We start from the raw sequence: 18,867 nt of genomic DNA, 5'->3' as shown, positions 1-18,867 counted from the left end.
TTCCTTTTTATTTTTCCCAGTCTCCACATCTGGAGCTCTCTTGCGCTCTCCCCATACATCTGTGATGGTTGATTTTAGGTGTCAACTTGACTGAGCGAAAGGGTTCTTGGGGAGTTTGTAAATAATTATTCCTGGGACGAATGCCTGGTTTTTGAGTCTCCGCCCCGATGCTTACCAATTCTGTGACTTAGGGCAAATTAAGGAAGCTCTTAGTATTTCCGAAGCTGTGTCTAATAAGAGCAGCTGCTTCCTGTGCCTCCTGTGAAGATTAAAGGAGCTAACATATGTACAGTGTTTGGAAAAGAGCTTTGTATGTAGTAACTGTTCCTTGTTTATATGAAATAAAAAAACCACACTGTATAGTTTTCTCCTACACATACTGTGGAATTTTATCTTACCTTATAGTGTGGTACATTTTTTGCTTTATAGATTTTTTGTTTTGTTTTGTTTTTTCGAGACAGGGTTTCTCTGTTAGCCTTGGCTGTCCTGGAACTCACTCTGTAGACCAGGCTGGCCTCGAACTCAGAAATCCACCTGCCTCTGCCTCCCAAGTGCTGGGATTAAAGGCGTGTGCCACCATTGCCTGGCTAGATTTTTTTTTTTTAAAGGCTAAGTTGTTAGCTGCATTTGAAGTTAGTATTTTCTATCTTCTCAGTGACTAGAATTTTAAATTAATTCTTTTTAAAAGATTTTAAGGACTTATTTACTTATGTATTTTATTTACGTGGGCGTCTCGTCTGTATGTTCATTTGCACACCAGAAGAAGGCGCTGGCTACCATGGGGCTATGGTTACAGATGGTTGTGAGCCACAACGTGGGTACTGGGAATTGAACTCAGGACTTCTGTAAGAACAGCCAGTGCTCTTAAACACTGAGCCATCCCTTCAACCCCTAAAATGAATTCTTTAGCAATGCTTTGTGTCTTGAAATCCATTTCTCTATCTCCCCGCTTTTTCTGTGGCTGGGCGTGCACGGCCTTTCATTTTCCGTTCTTTGCTCCCAGTCTGTTTACAGCTTTGTGTTTTGGACATACTCATGTAAGTAACAGAGTTGCTTTAAAATTCAACCTGTTAAACTTGCTTTTACACTGATCTGTGTATGTTATTTTTCCATTCCTGTGATAAAATACCATGTCCAAGAGCTACTTAGACATAAAAGTATTATTTATTTTGGCTTATGGCTACAAAAAAGCTGAGAGTCCATCATGGTGGGAAGGCCTGACAGCAAACTTCAGGGACAGAAAGCTGAGGGGTAGCATCTCAACAGCAAAGATGAAGGAGAAAGGAAGGGAGAGAGGGAGGGAAGGAAGGAGAGAGGAGGGAAGGAAGGAAGGAGGATGGAGGGAAGAAGGAGGGAGGAAGGGAGGAGGGAGGGAGGGAGGGAGGAAAGGAGAAAGGGACAAAGAGAGAGAGGGGGGAAGGGAGGGAGGATGTAAGGCTATAAACCCTCAAAGCCCACCCTCCAGGATGTCCTTCCTCCAGCAAGGTTCTACCTCCTAAGGGGTCCATAAGCTTCCCCCACAGCTCCTGGGATCAAGTGTTCACACACCTGAACCTATGGGGACTTTTTCTCATTCAACCACCGAATGCACTTAGTTCATTTACATTTAAGCTCAACCTTAGCAACAATGAAATTAGAGCTACTTCCTAGTATTTTCTAGTTGCCCTTCACCTCCTTGCTTCTTTTGAAGTGGATACTTTGTAATCACTCCATTTCCTCCTCTGAGAGGTTAGCGTATTCTTTACCCATCCCCTAGAGATAGATCGCACCTTGGGTGTTTGATCTCTGACTGTCCAGTACTAAGAAACGCTTTTAGTTCCTTCTCAGATAATTCTTCAAGACATCTGTGGTACGTTTATGATGCTCACAATGTGATACAAGTGATTTTGTTCGGTCTGTCTTTATTTCAAAGACCATGGGGTATTTTACTAAGGTTACTTTTATTATTAAGTATGTGAGTGCAAGTGTGTCTGTGTAGAGGCGCGTGAGCCTGAGCGAGCATGAGTGAGCATGCATGCAGGTGCCCATAGAGGCAGAAAAGGGCTTCAGATCCCCTGGAGCTGGGATCATAGGGGGTTATGACCTGTGCAGTGTGGGAGCCGGAAGTCAAACTCAGCCCTCTGCAAGAGCAGTGTGGCTATGGGCCTGAATTACTAAGTCATCTTTCTAGATCTCATTCTTTTTATTTGCATCCAGTCAGTTTTTAAGCTCATCTACATAATTCCACTTTTTATTGCCTTTCCAGCTTCGTTGATTTTTTTTCAGGTGGGATTATATTGTATTTGTTGGAGGAATGACATTCAAGCTAGGCCTTGCACTGCATGCCTGTAAGACCGATGAGTTATACCAAGGCAGGAGGATCACAAGTTTAAGATCTGTCTGGGTTTCAGAGTGAGTTTGAGATTAGTCTGTGCAACTTAGGACTACCCTGTCTCACCATGAAAAATGGGGGCGGCCGGGGGGAGGAACACCCTGAGCATGTCGCTCGGTGGTAGGGCATTTGCCTAGCATGAGAGATGTTTAGTGTTTTGAAGTTCTGAAAAAGACAAAGGCGAGAGAATGCCATTTGATATGTCCTTCAGGGTTGGATTTTATGGCGTCAAATACTCTCATTGATCTGAAAGTGTTATTACTTCACTTTTATTCTTTTGAGATTTATTTTTATTTTATGTGTATGGGTGTATTGTCTGCATTTATGTATATCCACCACTTACGTGCCTGGCGCCCACGGAGGCCACAAAAGGGTATCGAATTCTCGGAGCTGGAGTCACAGCTGTTTGTGGACTGCCGTGTGGGTGCTGTGAATCATACCTGGGTCGTCTGGAAGAGCGGCAAGGGCTCTTAACCGCCATCCCTTCATCCTTCCACTTTGATTCACGGAGGAAGTTTCCTCTTGGCATGGAGTTCTATGCTGGTACAGATCCTTTCTCCTCAGTATGGACGGAAATGGTCTGCCACCTTCTGATTCTTCTTATTTCTGTTGAGAAGTCCACTGTCATTTAGACCCCATTGCTCCTTTAAAAATGAAACATCCTTTTTCTTCTCTACACCTGCCTTTAAGATCTTTCTTTCTGAGAGTGAGTCTGAGAAGCATTGCTGCGTCGCCAGCTTATTCTTAATTCATTCTTATGGGATGAGTTTGGTTTCATTTACGTTTGAACTTTTCTTGGTTTTGGAAGCTCTTCAGCCATTGCCTCTTCAACACTGTGCCCAGCCATTGGCTGTCCTCCACCACTGGCGCTCTCAGGAGACACTGGGACTCCCTGACTACATCCTCTAGATCCTTCATGTCTATCATCCGATCTCCACAATTCCAGCGTTTCCTTCCTGTGGTTTATTCTGAATATTTTTTCTCTCTTCCTTTTGAAAAGATTCACTAAGTCTTTTCTCAGCCAAAGAAATCTCTCTCTCTCTCTCTCTCTCTCTCTCTCTGTGTGTGTGTGTACATGTACACACACATGCACACGCTCATTTGGATGTCAGAAGGCAATCTTGTATGTCAGTCCTTGCCTCCCATATTATCTGAGGCAGGGTCACTTGTTCAAAGCTACAAATTCCAGGATAGCTGGCCTATGAGCTTTTGGGGACAGTAATACAATGTAATACTGGGGACTCTTTTGTCTTCAGCTGTCTGCTCACCTGTGGGATCAGAGGCACACGCTATTGATTGACTCTAGCTTTCCTTGGGTCCAGGAATCTGAACTCAGATCTTCATGTTTGCAATGCAAGCATTTTACCAACTAAGCTTTCTCCCAAGTCTCCAAAAACATTCTTTAAATTCTATTTTTTAAGTTTAATATTTTCTATTTTTTTTGTAGTGCTCTGTTAAAATTCTTACTCTTTTTTTCTTCTTTCTTTCTTTCTTTTCTTTCTTTCTTTTTTTTTTTTTTTGGAGGCAGTTATTTGAGTCAGGAATTCTCTGCGTAACAAGCCCTGGCTGTCCTGGACTTGTTTTGTAGAGCAGGCTGGCTATGAAGTCATAGAGATCCACTTGCCTCTGTGTAGGCTTAACTTTTTAAAGTCCTATTTATTATGGGTTTTTAAATGTTTTAATCTCTCTTTTAGCCCATCACCTACCAGAGGTAGTGGAAAAGAAAGGTTATTAGGATACAGGGGAGATAGATCTGTTGAGAAATAGTTTTTTGGAGCAAATTTCGTTTGTGTTGTTAGGATTTTAGCAGTTCAGTCAGTAGTGTCAGGATAGTAAGCATGAATCAGCAGTGGTGGCACGACCCAGCAGAAACAGCCAGGCCTCTGTCCAATCAGCATGAGTCAGTAGGAGCAACCAGAACCAGCAGGGACACCAGGAGAAGTTCTCTGCTGTGTTTCTCTCTCAACAAAGTGAAGATCAGTGAAGATAAAGACACAATGTACCAGACCCCCCAGAGCTCCCAGGGACTAAACCACCAACCAAAGAGTACACATGGAGAGACCCATGGCTCCAGCCGCATATGTAGCAGAGGATTGCCTTGTCTGGAATCAATGGGAAGGGAAGCCCTTGGTCTTGTTGAGGCTTGATGCTCTAGTGTAGGGGAATGCTAGGGTTGTGGGGTGGGAGTGAGTGGGTAGGGGAGCACCCTCGTGGAGATAGGGCGAGGGGGTGTGGAATGGGGGTGGTTCAGAGGAGAAACCAGGAAGGTGGATAACATTTGAAATGTAAATAAACAAAATAACCAATAAAAAATTTTAAAAAATTAAAAAAAATAACTAAAAAGACACAATGTAAAGCTATCTGTATAAGCCAGTCCCCCACTCCTCCACCCCGTCACTGTCTGTTGAGTCGTATTTATGTTTTCTCCAAACCTCCTGTGTCCTCTCATGGGTTATGTCTTAGTAATACTTTACATGACTCTGTATCTGCTGATACCATTTTGTCAATTGCCATCGAAGTGGCAAGAAGCTGCCAGCACACCACTAGAAGTTTTTTGGTGTCTTTTTCTTTCTGTGAAGTCACGACAAACGATGACCATTAAGGAATGGCGAGGAGTACCGATACCATCCAGCATGGTCTATTGTCTGATGGGTCTTTATTATTATTATTATTATTATTATTATTATTATTATCATCATCATCATCATCATCATCATCATCATCATCATCATCATGTGTCCTTCCACGTGTCTGCTTTAGCAAAACGTCTTTTCACCTCTGTCCACTTCAGGAGAACACTCCTTCACATGTCTGCCCCAGCAACACACTGATCTGACACATCTGACTTTTCAAAGAAACTATAAGTTTCTGCTTCACCTCTGCCTCCTGGCCTGGATACAGCAAACCTTTTAAAGTCCAAGCTGTAAGCTGTAATCTTAGGGTTCTTTTCTATTGTGTGTTGTTTCTTCCAGTGTTTATACAGGTTGTCCTGTTCTGTAACTAGTTATCTTTGGCCATGAGTCATTATAACTGAAGCTTGTGAGAACAGACTGAGGACGAATTTTCCTCTCCAGACAGGATTACCTGATCGCTTGACATGTTTGTTATGTTGCAGGGCCTGGAACCCTCGTGGGAACCCAGCTGCCATCTAAGCAGAAGCTGGGCCAGGGTCTGTGTGAGTCCTGGTTTCCCAAGAGTTCCCTTGTGTGCGCACACACACACACATACAGGCACGCACACATACACATGCATGCGTGCACTTTAGAATAGGCCTTCAGGGCTTGAAAGGTCTTCACCACAAACCCCAAACTCTGACACATTCCTCTACACAGATATTCCAGGATGTCCTAGTCTCTCAGCCACCTCTTTAGACTTGAAAATGCCTTAGGGCACAGCCAGGCCCCTGTGCCCTGCCAGGCTTAGGACTCTCTTCCATGAGATCCTTCCTCTTTCAAATCTCAGCCAGCCCAGGTTTTTTCCTACCTTGATGGTGTTCCTACACTTTCAAGCTGACTTTTCTGGAAAGGATTTTGCCCAGTTTCTTCTTAGAGGGAGAATTTGCCTGGATTTGACAGTCTGAGTAGACTGTCAAAGCTGAAGACATAATCCAAAATATGACAATGTTGTTTCCTCACAGTGACCTTTAGTAGCTCATAAAACTTAGCAAGAATCTTCTAGAATTTCTGTTTCAATTCAACCACTTCAGGGACAGGCATTTTGTCCAGACATATCTAAAAGACAATTCAAGGAGCAGAATATTTTCTTATCTATTCAAGAAACAGTTATCAAACCTATTCTATGTCTCAAGAACTTGTCTAGGCAAAGCAGGTTTCCCTCACTTCCTTCACAAAGAGTACAAAGATTGTCTGGCTGTGGTGGTGCATGCCTCTAATCCCAGCACTTGGAAGGCAGAGGCAGGCAGAGTTCTGTGAATTTGGGGCCAGCCTGGTCTACATTGTAAGTTTCAGGCTAGCCAAGGCTACACAGTGAGACCCTTTCTTAAGAGAAGAAGACAGAAAGGGAGACACAGAGTGTTTTATTTTTTAAAAAGCTGCTCTCAAATATGATGAGAGTTGGAGAGGAAGATTGGTTGAGAGCAATCGATTGTGACAGGAAGGTGAGCAGAGCCAAAAGCTGCATTCATTGTGTTGCTTTGTTTGCAAGAACCAGAAAATCAAGCCTAAATGGATTCATTAATGACTGAATGCATCATCTGTCACAAAACAAGAAGCCCAGAGGCTGCTAACAGAGACTATGGTGTCTCTTTCTTTTCCTTGCTCTAGGGCTGATTCAAGATGGCAGCTGAAGTTATTGATTCTGTGTACACATGCCAACATGGGGCGGAGGAGGCAGCCCAGAACCCCCTAGCACACTTTACCACTTCTCTATCTGGTCAGAACTGAGATCTGTGCCCACTTCTACTACAGTCATGGCTGAGGGATCAAAATCACAGTGATGCAGGCTGGAGACCTGGCTAAGTTAAGTGTGCACCCTGCGCTTGCTCCCTGCAGAGGACCTGAGTCTAGATCCCAGCTTGCACACCGGCACTCACATTTGCCTACAAACCCTGCTGTGGGAGGCCTGACACCTTCTCCTGTAGGTAGCTGAACTCATGTGCACAAATCTACACACAATTAAAAATAAAACATCTTTAATAAAAACCCAAATCGTCACGGTGACTTAGACTGTAACTGGATCCTGCCTTTGTGAGAGGCTAATTCCTCAGCAAAATTGGGCAGTGGGGTAGAGTGAGGGGGAGGGGGAAGGAGCTGAGCGGGATTCGGAAGCAGCTAGTAGTGTCCATTGTAGGTATCTGGGAGCGGAGGTGAGACAGCATCATCAAGAAGCAGCCATTAGGCCCACCATCCCTGTGATTTCCCCACATGCAATCCTCACCCTAACCCTGAAAAGCATTGATGAGAATCTATCATGGCTGTACAGATGCCAATCAATCAGACTGTAACAGCCTGATGATGGAGACCCTGTTGTTATCCTTTTACAGTGACCAAAGGGAGTCACAGAATGTTACCCAGACTATGGAGGTTCGCTCAGTTGGTGGAGCCTGGAGATAATCCAAAGTTGATTTTTAACTTCGTAGATACACTAGTGTGTGTGTGTGTGTGTGTGTGTGTGTGTGTGTGTGTGTGTGTGTGTATGTGTGTGTGTGTGTTACCATTATTCAGATTTTTTTTTTGGAAGAGGAAATGGAAGTTCAGAAACATTTCCCAAACCAACTTCCTTATTTCAGGGCCTACATTAGACTCCAAGAGGGTGTTACCTTTGACCTTTGGACAGACTAGCGGGGTGGTAAGTATCAGATGCTATGCCACAAAAGAAAAGAAGGAGGGCTTTGCCTTTGGGTGTTCAAATTTAAGTTGTAGCCCAGAGACTCACAGCTGTAGGACCCTAGGCGAGTCTCTGTTTTATCAGCCCTTCTTCACCCATCTGGTAAGGGGCGATTTCAAACCCTGGGGTGTGGAGAGAGCTGAATGTGGCACCCCCATGTTGGACAGATGAGATCGAGTCTTGGTTTCACACCCTGGAGGAGGAAACTCAGACTACACAAGATTGTACAGATGCCCTTAGACCAGAGTGAATGACAGGGGCTCTGTGAGGCTGGCTGTGTAGTATCAAGGGCTGAGGTGCATCCAGGCTCCCACAGGTGGATGGGGCTGGCTTGCTTGGATGTTTCTGTGGCTTTCAGGGAACTGAGAGATGCTATTCTGGGATAAGCAGAAACTTCAACTAACCTGCCTGACTTAGGGGACTCTTTCTGCTTACGGAGCACAATGTGAGGGCAATTTGCAGTGAGGCTGTGAGGAAACTTCCTGATGTCACCCATGTCACAGCAGCACATACCACCAAGCCTGTACTTCAGCTCTGATATGACATCATTGTAGAGGGCTAGAGCGGTGGCTCAGCGGTTAAAACTCTTGTTGTTCTTGTGGAAGACCTGAGTTCGGTTCCCAGCACTCACATCGGGTTCACACAACTACCTGTAGCTCTAGTTTCAGAGGACTTGATGCCCTCTTCTGACTTCCCAGGGTACCTACATATGTGGCTAACGTACATACAGCAGGCATGTACATAAACAAAGAGTAAATCTTTAAAAATGAGAGAGAATGAGCTGCCAACCAGGAAGCCTGTGTGACTCTGACCCAGGCTCGCTGCATGTATGTTATGGTTCTGTGGCGTGATCTTCTTGTGTGACTCCTAACAGTGGGAGCAGGGGCTATCTCTGTCTCTTTTGCCTTCTTTTGGGATCCATTTTCTTCTACTGGGTTGCCTCATCCAGCCTTAATATAAGGGGAGGTACCTAGTCTTACTGCAACTTGATAGGACCTTGGCTATCTCTGAGAAGCCTACTCTTTTCTGAAGGGAAAATGGAGGAAGAACACATTGGAGGAGGGGGAAGGGCTGGGAGGAAAGGAGGAAGGAAAATGGTGGTCAGGGAATAATATATGAGAGAATAAACTAAAAACAAAAATCTCTCTCTCTCTGACACACACACACACACACACACACACACACACACACACCTTGGTATGTAACCTTGGCCATCCCGGAGCTTGCGATGTAGAAGGCTACTCTCAAATTCACAGAGATTTGTTGGCCTCTGCCTCCTGTGTACTGGGATTAAGGGTGGGTGCCACCATGCCTTGCCTTTTATGTTTTCTTGAGATAAGATCTCATACAGTCTAGACTGGTCCCAAATTCATGATGTAGCAGAAATTGATCTTGAATTTCTCACCCTCCATCCTCCAGACCCCAAGTGTTGGGATTAGAGATGTGTATCACCACACCTGGGTTTGTGCAGTGCTGGGGATGGAACCAGGGCTTTGTGCATGCTGGGTAAGCACTCTACCAGCTGAGCTAAGCCCCAGACTCAGTATGGTTCTGCACCTTGGTGCATCTGTAAAATAGAAACAGTGTTACCAAGTTCGCTGGCTGTTTGTGAGAGTTTTAAAGGGTATGACTTGATTTAACAGTTTATTATGAGAGCAGAGAGCTCAGATATAGTTGTTCATTCTTTACTCCAGGCACAGGAAACTGCGTGTAACATTAGACAGGTCTTTTACTGGAGAATTACTGGTCCATTCACCCATCAGTCTAATGTGAACACATCCACTCCCTTACTTATGTACATGCTGTGAGTGGCTACTGTGTGCTTGGGGCTGGCACGGTGAGGCGGTCTGTCAGAAGCTCACAGTCTGGCATGGGAGGCGTGGCCTGAGTACTGTGTGCTACACCTTCAGAAGTCAGGAAGTCAGTGTCTGGATGACACGGGACAGCCCTGGAGGTGAGACACAGATTGTAAAGACACTGAGAATGTTCTCCAGTGAAGCCCATCAGACTAGCTTCAGTTCCACCACCACGATGCAGTGGGCTGGTGACCCCTCTGGCCCACAGTGAAAGGAGCTCTTTCATTGAGACCCCTAATAAATGTCAGGCTTTGAATAAAAAGATGTCTCAAGGACAAAGAACTCTGGACCCCAAGCTGTGCTGTGTGACTTCTGGCCTGCCACTCCCTCTCCCTGCACCTCAGCTTCTTAGTGCAATGAAGGATGCTCTCTGGTCCTGAAGGATAGGGGTTCTTACTGCAAGGAGCCATATCGCTCCTTGATCCCAGTGTGTGTTTCCTCCTTCCTCCCTCCTATAGAACTGCTGCACAGTGCTTGCTTTGGCAACACACATAAAGAATGTAAAATAATGAGTAGACGAGGATGGACCTTGTGCAAGATAGCCCACAAACTCATGAAACGTTCCATAGTTTAAAAATAATACATAAAAGAACTCTCTCTGTGTGTGTCTCTCTCTGTCTCTCTGTCTCTGTCTCTGTCTCTGTCTCTCTCTCTCTCTCTCTCTCACACACACACACACACACACACACACACACACACACACACACACGCCTATCCTCTCTTATACACAGTGTACTGCTGGGCTGGCACCAACTCTCTCAGCAAATTGCTCCCAGGAGGAACATGAAATGAAACAAGCAACCAAAACACGCAAACAGTCCAAACAGAAGGCTGCTGCTAGCCACTTTCCTGTCTGCAGCTGGCTCATTTGGCCAGCCTGGCTTTGTCCCGAGGAAGACTCATCTTTCAGTTAGCTGTGCCATGGCCTGGAGGTTCCATATTTCCAGATTCTCTGTTTGGAATTCTCTCTCCACAATATTTCAGAAAGAAGAGCCAACTTTGCAGTTTTCTCCAAATCTGCTTATTGCTTGAGGATCTGGGAGAGGCTGAGACAGGATGAGAAAATGGAAACCCAGCTGGACCCCATGGTTTCCATGCTGGACAGCTTCCCAACCTCAGCAGCGGAGGGAGGATGGAGAGGAGGACCCTGGGCACCTGCCTCCAGTGACTGGCTGTGTCACAGTGTAGAAGAGTGAAGGGCCACCTCCCACAGGTTCTCTTGCTCCTGTGTGTCTGGAGTCTGGCTGTAGTCAGTGTCAAAGGGCTAATGGTGTGTGGATGCCTCCTCCTGACCCTCTCAGCCTGGGCTGTGTCTTCTCTCTGTGAGGAAAACCAAGATCTCTCTCTCTCTCTCTCTCTCTCTCTCTCTCTCTCTCTCTCTCTCTCTCTCTCTCTCTCTCTCAGTGAAAACACTGGAGAGTTGATGATGTCATATGGGCCAAGAAGGACCTTGGAAGAGACAGAGAGAGCTTCTTGCTTACCCATTGCTGTACAGAACCAAAAGGAAAAAAATTGACACAAATCAGACAAGGTATCCTAGCTTCATTTCTGTTTCTGTGATAAAGTCTTCTGATCAAACCTGGGAGAGAAAGGGGTTCCCCTGGCTTACACTTCCAGGTTACAGTCTGTCATAGCTGAGCAGTCACAGTGCAGGAACTTGAAGCCGCTACCTGAATTGAGTGGAGGGAAATAAACGTATGAGGAACTGCTGGCTTGTTTGGCTGACTTTCTTCTCTGTTATACAATTCAGGATTCCCAGCCTAGGGGATGATGCCGACCATGGTGGGCTGAGTCTTTCAATAACACATAGTAATTAAGACAACCCCCACCCAAACATATCCATAGGCCAACTTGATCTAGACAGTTCCTTAATTGTCTTCCCAGGTGACAGCTTGAAGCTAACCAGTCCACGAAGCCACGACAGCGTGACTAGGTTGTTTTGGCTTTCTTGGACCATGCAAGTATTTGGATTATAAGGAAGGAACACTAAGTGAGTCAAAGTTATGGACTCTGGATTCAGGTGGACTTACCCTGAACTGTGGGACCTTGAGTCAATGACTTAACATCTCTCTCTAGTTTTAAAAAAGATTTATTTTATGTAAATGAGTTCATATCTATACATATACTTTCTGTATATTAGTGCTCTGTCTGTATGCACACCAGAAGAGGGCATCCGATCCCATTACAGACGGTTGTGAGCCACCATGTAGTTGGTGGGAATTGAACTCAGGACCTCTGGAAGAGCAGTCAGTGCTCTTAACTGCTGAGCCATCTCTCCAGCCCAATATCTACTAACGTCAGGGTTTGCGTGGGAATTAGGTGAGCTGCTGCCTACTGTACTGGAGTAGTGTAGGCTCAACGTGCAGCAAGCATTCACTGAATGGCTGATGGATTCTCACAATGATGAAAGGAGGGGAGCCTGGGCTCCATTTTCTCTTCATCAGACAGAAAGAGAAAAGTAAGTACAGGATGTTCAGGGGCCAGAGGGCAGCTCTTCCCCCTCAAGGCTGCTCCTTTTACCCCTCCCCAAGGCACGAAAGCTGATGTCTTTCTGGCCATAAGACCATGTTAGGTAGCTGCTGCTGAGTTTGAGGCAGGGAGCCTAGGAGGTCAGATGAAACCCAGAGAGTGACAATGAATGGGGAAATGAGGGGAAAAAGACATTTTCTGGGTTCGGTCATAAGCAGGAAGAAGTCCATGAGTCTGTTTCTAGCTAAATGAACCTTGTCATCCCTCTATGCTCCCCAGTGTCCTCCTGTGAACAGGAAAGTGGTGGCAGGCACAGACAGGCCATGTGAGTAGGTCTAATACAGATATGTCCAACCCCACCCAAAGGTGGGGATATGGCTCAGTTGGCAGAGTGTAGTGTGCAAGGAGCCCTGGATTTCATTTCCAGCATTGTACAAGGCTGGGCACAGTGGGACACACTTACACCCCAGAAACTGGGAGGTAGAGGCAGGAGGATCTTAGAAGTTCAGGGTCCCAAGTCAATGAGCAGGGCGGGCTCATGGGAAAAGGCATTGACCGGCATATAAGTCTGCAGTCGCTTCGGGACACTGACAGACAACAGCTCTCAAGCTGGGCAGGCAGGAGCCCTATGATGTGACAACTTTACTCCATGATGTGTTCCCAAGGGACTGTTGCTGGATGCCGGAAGCTCTGCTGGGTATCTTAACTCCAAATTAGAAACTGCTAGATGCTCATGATCAAAGGGGAAAGAATCAGGAAGCCGTGGGCTTTTCGTGCAATGTCACTATGAGAATGAGGGCTCTTATTTTGCAGGTAGCGATACGAATATTTCTCCCCAAAATAAAGCTGAACAGTAATATCTGGTCTCATTTCATTAAAGGCACTTCAGAAACACAGGTGGGGCTAACTAGGACCTGGGTTAGAGGGGTGAGGCTACCCTAGGTAGTGGGGAGTGGCCTGTGATGGGAGACCTGGGGTTCATACCGATATTTGACTCTCAATCTTGTACTATATAAATGGGTGTGTTCAGTTTATAACATTTAATGTGTGTTTAACTTAGGATGTATATATATATACATATGTATATGTGTATGTGTATATATATGTGTGTGTAAATTTCTAGTGGACACCAATAAACATTTTAACATATCAAATACAAAGATAGCAAAAATTATAAAGAATCTTAATAAACTTATGAAATCTTACTAAAAGTTAGAACATTAAGACTGAATTACGTGAAATAGACCATGTCCTTGGATAAGAAAATGACTGTAGCATTAATCTCTCTAAACTCACATATAAAGTTCATGCAATTTCAATGAAAATTCCAACCTTTTTTTTTTTTTTTAATTTTACAAGCTGACTGCTAAATGTAAATGAAAGATTGAGATGGTCAGAAGGGCCATGGTACTCTGTTTGTATTTTTGTATTTTTGTTTTTAAAGTTAAGTACAGGGGCTGGAGCGATGGCTCAGTGGTTAGAGCACTGGTTGCTTTTCTAGAGGACCCAGCTTCAATTCCCAGCACCCACATGCTGGCTCACAACCTTCTGTGATTCTAGTTCCAATGGATCTGACGCCCTCTTCTGGTCTCTGTGGACACTGCATACGTGTAGTGCGCAGAACATACAGACAAAAATACTTATACACATTAAATAACTAATTATATTTTTTTTTTTTTTTAAAAAGTTAAACACAGTCCTTAAACCAGGTGCTGTACTTGCTATATCAGATACCAGGATTGATCATAATAATACGGTGATTAAGACAGCGTGTCTGCAGCACAGGGATGAAACAGACGAGAGAGCTCAGACGTAACTCCTCACACGTGTGGAAGCTTGTGGCTAAGGCCAGATGCTGCGGGTCTATCACGCCTATTGCTTATCCGTAGGGGGAAAGTGAAATTAGATTTCTACCCTAAGAGATTTACAAAAACCAATTCCAGATGGAACCGAGGGAAAACTATGACACGGCTGGAAGAAAATATAAGAGAATATATCTACGACCTCAGGCTGGGGTAAAGTGTTCTTAAACAAAACACAGTAAGGACAACATCGAGAAATTTAACTACATTAAAATTAAGAGTATTATTTTCTTGTAGAACTACCATATGACCTAGCCTGGGTCCACTCCTGGGCTCATACCTAAAGGACTCTACATCCTACTGGAGACATTTGCTCACCATGGTCTTTGTTGCTGTAGTCAGAAAAGCCAGGAAATGAAGCCAGCCTCACTGTCCATCAGCTGGCGGGAGGATAATGAAAAATGTGGACCCCATACACAATGGAATTTTATTCTGCTATAAAGAAAAATGGAAATATGAAAGTTGTAAGAGAATGGATGGGTCTGGAAATTATTATACTAAGTGAGGTGACCCAGGCTCGGAAAGACAAATACCACATGTTCTCTCTCATATGTGAACCCTGGCTTTTAATGTTTATGTATGTATATATGTGGGTTCGCATCATGAAAGTAGAAAGGGACCTAGAGAAGGGAAACAGAAGTGTTGGGGGGGGGGAACCTTAGCAGAACACAGGTGACATGATGCAGAGAGGAGGCTGCAGTGGGGCGGGGAAGCGGCAAAGGGGAGGATATGGGAGGGGGTAGGGAGAAAGGGCCAACAAACCCAATTTACATGAGAAGATGCTATAAGGAAAACAACTACTTCATATATTAAAACATTTTAAAATTATGATTTTTTTTGTTCTACAAAAGACAGTATAAAGAAGTCATAAATGGGAGATGATTATATACAATAACTGAGAGGATTGGGTAGCCGGCAAGTCAGGGAAGCTGGGGTCCTCATGGTCTCTCTCTCTCTCCTATACATACATGTATGTAACTGTGCTCCCTTATGTGTGCATGCATGGAGGAGAGAAGTCTGTTTCTGTTGCTTTTTACTTTCTTTGGGTTTTTGAGACAGGGTTCTCTGTGTGGCCCTGGCAGTCCTGGAACTCACTCTGTAGATCAGGCTGGCCTCGAACTCAGAAATCCGCCTGCCTCTACCTCCTGAGTGCATGCATCACCACTACCCAGCTCTACCTGACTGTTTTGAGATAGAGTCTCTTACTGGACCTGGAACTTGATGCCTTGGCTCGAGGGCTGGTCAGTAAGTCCCTAGAACCTGCCTGTGTCTTCATATCTCCCTCTCTTAGGTGCTGGGTTGTAAGTATGCACTGCCATGCCAGCCTTTTATGTGAGTGCTGAGGATTTGAACACAGGTCCTCATTCTTGCACAGCAAACATGCATACACTGGGCCACCTCCCCAGTCCCACCTTCTTTATTTGTTTGCTTGATTGTTTTTCCTACCCTGTTTTTTGAGACAAGGCCACTGGTCTGTAACTCACTAAGTAGGTCAGGCAAGCTTGCCAGGGTCCTCCAGGAATCTGCTTGTCTCTACCTGCTCAGTGCTGGGGCTACCACGGCCTGAACAGGGTTTCTCTATGTAGTCCTGGCTGTCTTGGAACTCACAGATGACCTGGCTTTTAAAACGTGGATCCTAGGAGGATGAGATTGGGGTCCTCATGCTTGCAAGGTGAGTAATTCAGCAGAGATTAGCTCTTCAGCTAATGTGGTCATTTCTGAGAGTAACTAACTCTGCTGCATTCACCAGGAACTGAGGAGAGAGGGTACAGGTGTTCTTCCTTGAGAGGCCATGGTGTAGCTGGTCTAAAAAGATTAATCCTGATAAAAGGAATTGGTGACACAGGTGTAGGAAGCTGTCAGGATGGACTCACACAACCAACCCAGGACTTTAGCTCCACTGGGCAAATTCCTTACCATCTTCAGAAAGTGCAAATGTACTTACTGGGAACAATTGTGTGCCCGGGGTTTACAGGGAGATGGCCTCTATAGAGGAAGACACTTGATATCAACATCTAGGCTCTGCATATGTGCACACCCAAATGCCTATTGTATATATATATACATACATAAACACACACACACACACACACACACACACACACACACACACACACACACCCCATACATTCACACCCAGTAATAAGTAATAAAAACTTTGGGACAGAGTACTTGGTGTCTGAAATCTTTGATCTTCTGTGATCTCTGTAAACCAACCCCACCCAGTCTGACCTTACTAGTCAGGTTCCAAAGATATTGGTGGCACCGCTCCAGGCTTTTTATTTGGTCTGAGTTCACGTGGTGTTGGCTGGCGCTGACCCCCCCACAGTCTCGCCCACTTTAAGGCCTGAAAATTAACAAGGCAACTGGTGTCTCTGGTTCTGAATTTCAAGCTAATATTTAAAAAAAACCTCTTTAAATGTAAATAGACTCCAGACTAACCCGCAGGCAGCCATATAGGGTTGGGAGGTGGGGGGGGGGGCACCTTAGCCTTGACTGGGTGGATGGAGAGAGAGTGCTGGCTCAGTCAGTCACCATCCACTCGATCACAGTTAAAAACCTTCACTCTGTAGCCTTGGCTTTATCGTGTGTGCAGCAGGGTAGCTGGCTCCTTCTGAGGCAGAAGGCCAGAGAACGTGCCATCCCAGTAGACAGGAGCTTGTTCATAGTCATACAGTCATCCTGGTTTTGTTTGATGTTGACCTTGGCCATTGAAAATCTTCATTTCCCAGCTTGGGACACCAGGCTCAGAATGCAGCAATGAATTTTCCAAAGCCACGCAGCTATGGTCAAGCCAGGGAATCCATGTCCCACCTCCTTGACGCCATGCGGGACACCATGCAGGCACGTGAGAATTAGACCTGAGCTCCCGTCTCTTAGGCCCAGGGAAGCCAGGCTCACATTTGCAACGAGGAGCCCTCAAATCCTTCTTTGACATCTAGTGGTGTCAAAGCTCCTGACACACAGGAGACCCCCTCCCCCCATCAGAGATGACCAATGCCCCGGAAAGGCAAGGCAGGGCAGTGTGACTGCTGACCACAGTCACCAGAAGGCCCTAATTCCAGTAGCTCTTCCAGAAGCAGAAACCCAGGCCTGTAATTTGCAGGCTGGACTTGGACCAAGAGCAATTCTACCACTGGATCAGCCACCCCATTGGTCCTGGCCTATTAATTCTTGGCTCCCTGCATGGCAGATTTGCCTCCAGGCAGCAGTGCCCAGGAGCCTCTCTGCCTGCAGATGGGCCCCAAAGTCTCACCCCTGTGCCATCATGCTCTCCAGAGTGTCTCTGCCCAGAGGATCTAGGGCCCTCACTCTCTCCCCTCTCCCCTTAGTGTTGTCTGGCCTCCGCCATCAATCGCTAACCTCCCTGGCTCCCTCCTGCCAGCTGATTCATGCATTTCTTCTCCCCTAAAGGGCCTGGGCTGGGCTTGCTGCCATCCACTCTGACAATCTATACAGATAACTGCAGGGCACTTTCCCACAAAAAAATGGGAAAATGACCCAGACATCGGAGAACTTGCCTCCTTCCTCTACCCTCTACTATTTTTCCAAAAAAGCCTGAGCAAAGCCAAACATAAGAGACTCTAAGAAAGAGGCAGAGCATCCTCCCTAGCTCCAGGGACTGCTTTGCTCTCACATAGGCTGAGAAGCTGGTCCTCTCTTCTTGGATGGACCCCCAGAAGATGCTAAGGACTTAGGAACTGTGGGAAGCTGTTTCTAAAGGCCTTGGCTCTGTCATCATTGTCCAGATGGTCAAGGCTGTGTGCCCTACAGGTGCCTCCCTCCAGGGTTCTCTGTGCCTCCTTGTCCCCACCCTGAAAGCCAGACTTCCCTTTCAGAAATGCAAATCTGCTACAACTCCTGTGTGTGATCTTTGTCTCCCTACTCTCCTCAGATGGGCAGTCCTGTGCTTCTCCATTGCCTGGTAGGGCTATGCCGCCATCTTCTCCTGGACCTCATGCTGGCCCTGGCTGCTCTCACTGCGTCCTTCCCACCACAGGTCCCTGCACACAGGCTATTCCCTCTGCCTGAAATGTTCCTCCCATCTGTCACCTGGGTGACAACCATCTGCTCATCTCCAGTCTTCAGCCTCTGTGCCCCAATCTCTGCCCAGTCACGGTCCCTAGAGTCACAGTGCAGTTGAGTGCTTGTCTGGGGAGATGACTGAAGTCTGTCTCCTCCTTGAGAGCAGTGAGCTTAATGATTCTGGTGCTCCTATGTCCCCTGTACCTTGCACCCTGCATGGCTTCAGCCAGGTCACTAGGCAACATCTGTAGACCCAGGGAAGCAAGTGCAGTCTTTTCTCTGCCAAACTCCCATGGCCTCTGGTCTCCTGTTGGAAGTTCCCAGAGTTCCCAGGGGAAGACCGGGCAGAGTAGAGGTGCAGATGGTTTGTTCCCTGTAGAAGTATACAAAAGACGTGTGTGTGTCTCCAAGCACATGGGCCATGTTGACCATGTTGTATGTGTTGTCTATGCCAGAAATCTTACCAGTACTAATGGCTCCCCCTTTCCCCCGTCCCAGCCCTGGCTGCCAGTCACCAGCCTCCGATTGTTCATTGCACTGGCATAATGAAAACCACTGCTGGGAGAGAAAGCTTTTAAAACCCAGGTCTGAGGTCACAGGCCTAGGGTGGAATCCTGGGCTGTTCGGGTTTGTCACTAACTGAGTTTAATTTAGTCTGTTTTTCCTTCTTTAAAAAAAGAAGGCTGTCAGTTCCACTGTGAGTGAATTGGATGTAAAGTGTATGTAATGCACTTAGCTCTGCGCATGTACATATTCAACTGACAATGGCCGTTAGCATGGCTAAAAACCAGGTTTGACTCTCCTGTGAGCGGTGCTCTGGGTCATGTCCCAGATCCAGCTTCATCAAGAAACCAAGACTTTCTGTGTCTCTGAGAAGCAAGCTCACTCCTCAAAGCCAACTAGGAAAGCAATAAAGCTCAAGGAAGGTTTATTTGTC

This window comes from Arvicanthis niloticus, chromosome 26 (genome assembly GCF_011762505.2).
Source record: "Arvicanthis niloticus isolate mArvNil1 chromosome 26, mArvNil1.pat.X, whole genome shotgun sequence".
NCBI lineage: Eukaryota > Metazoa > Chordata > Mammalia > Rodentia > Muridae > Arvicanthis > Arvicanthis niloticus.
Note: the sequence above shows the minus strand (reverse complement) of the source record.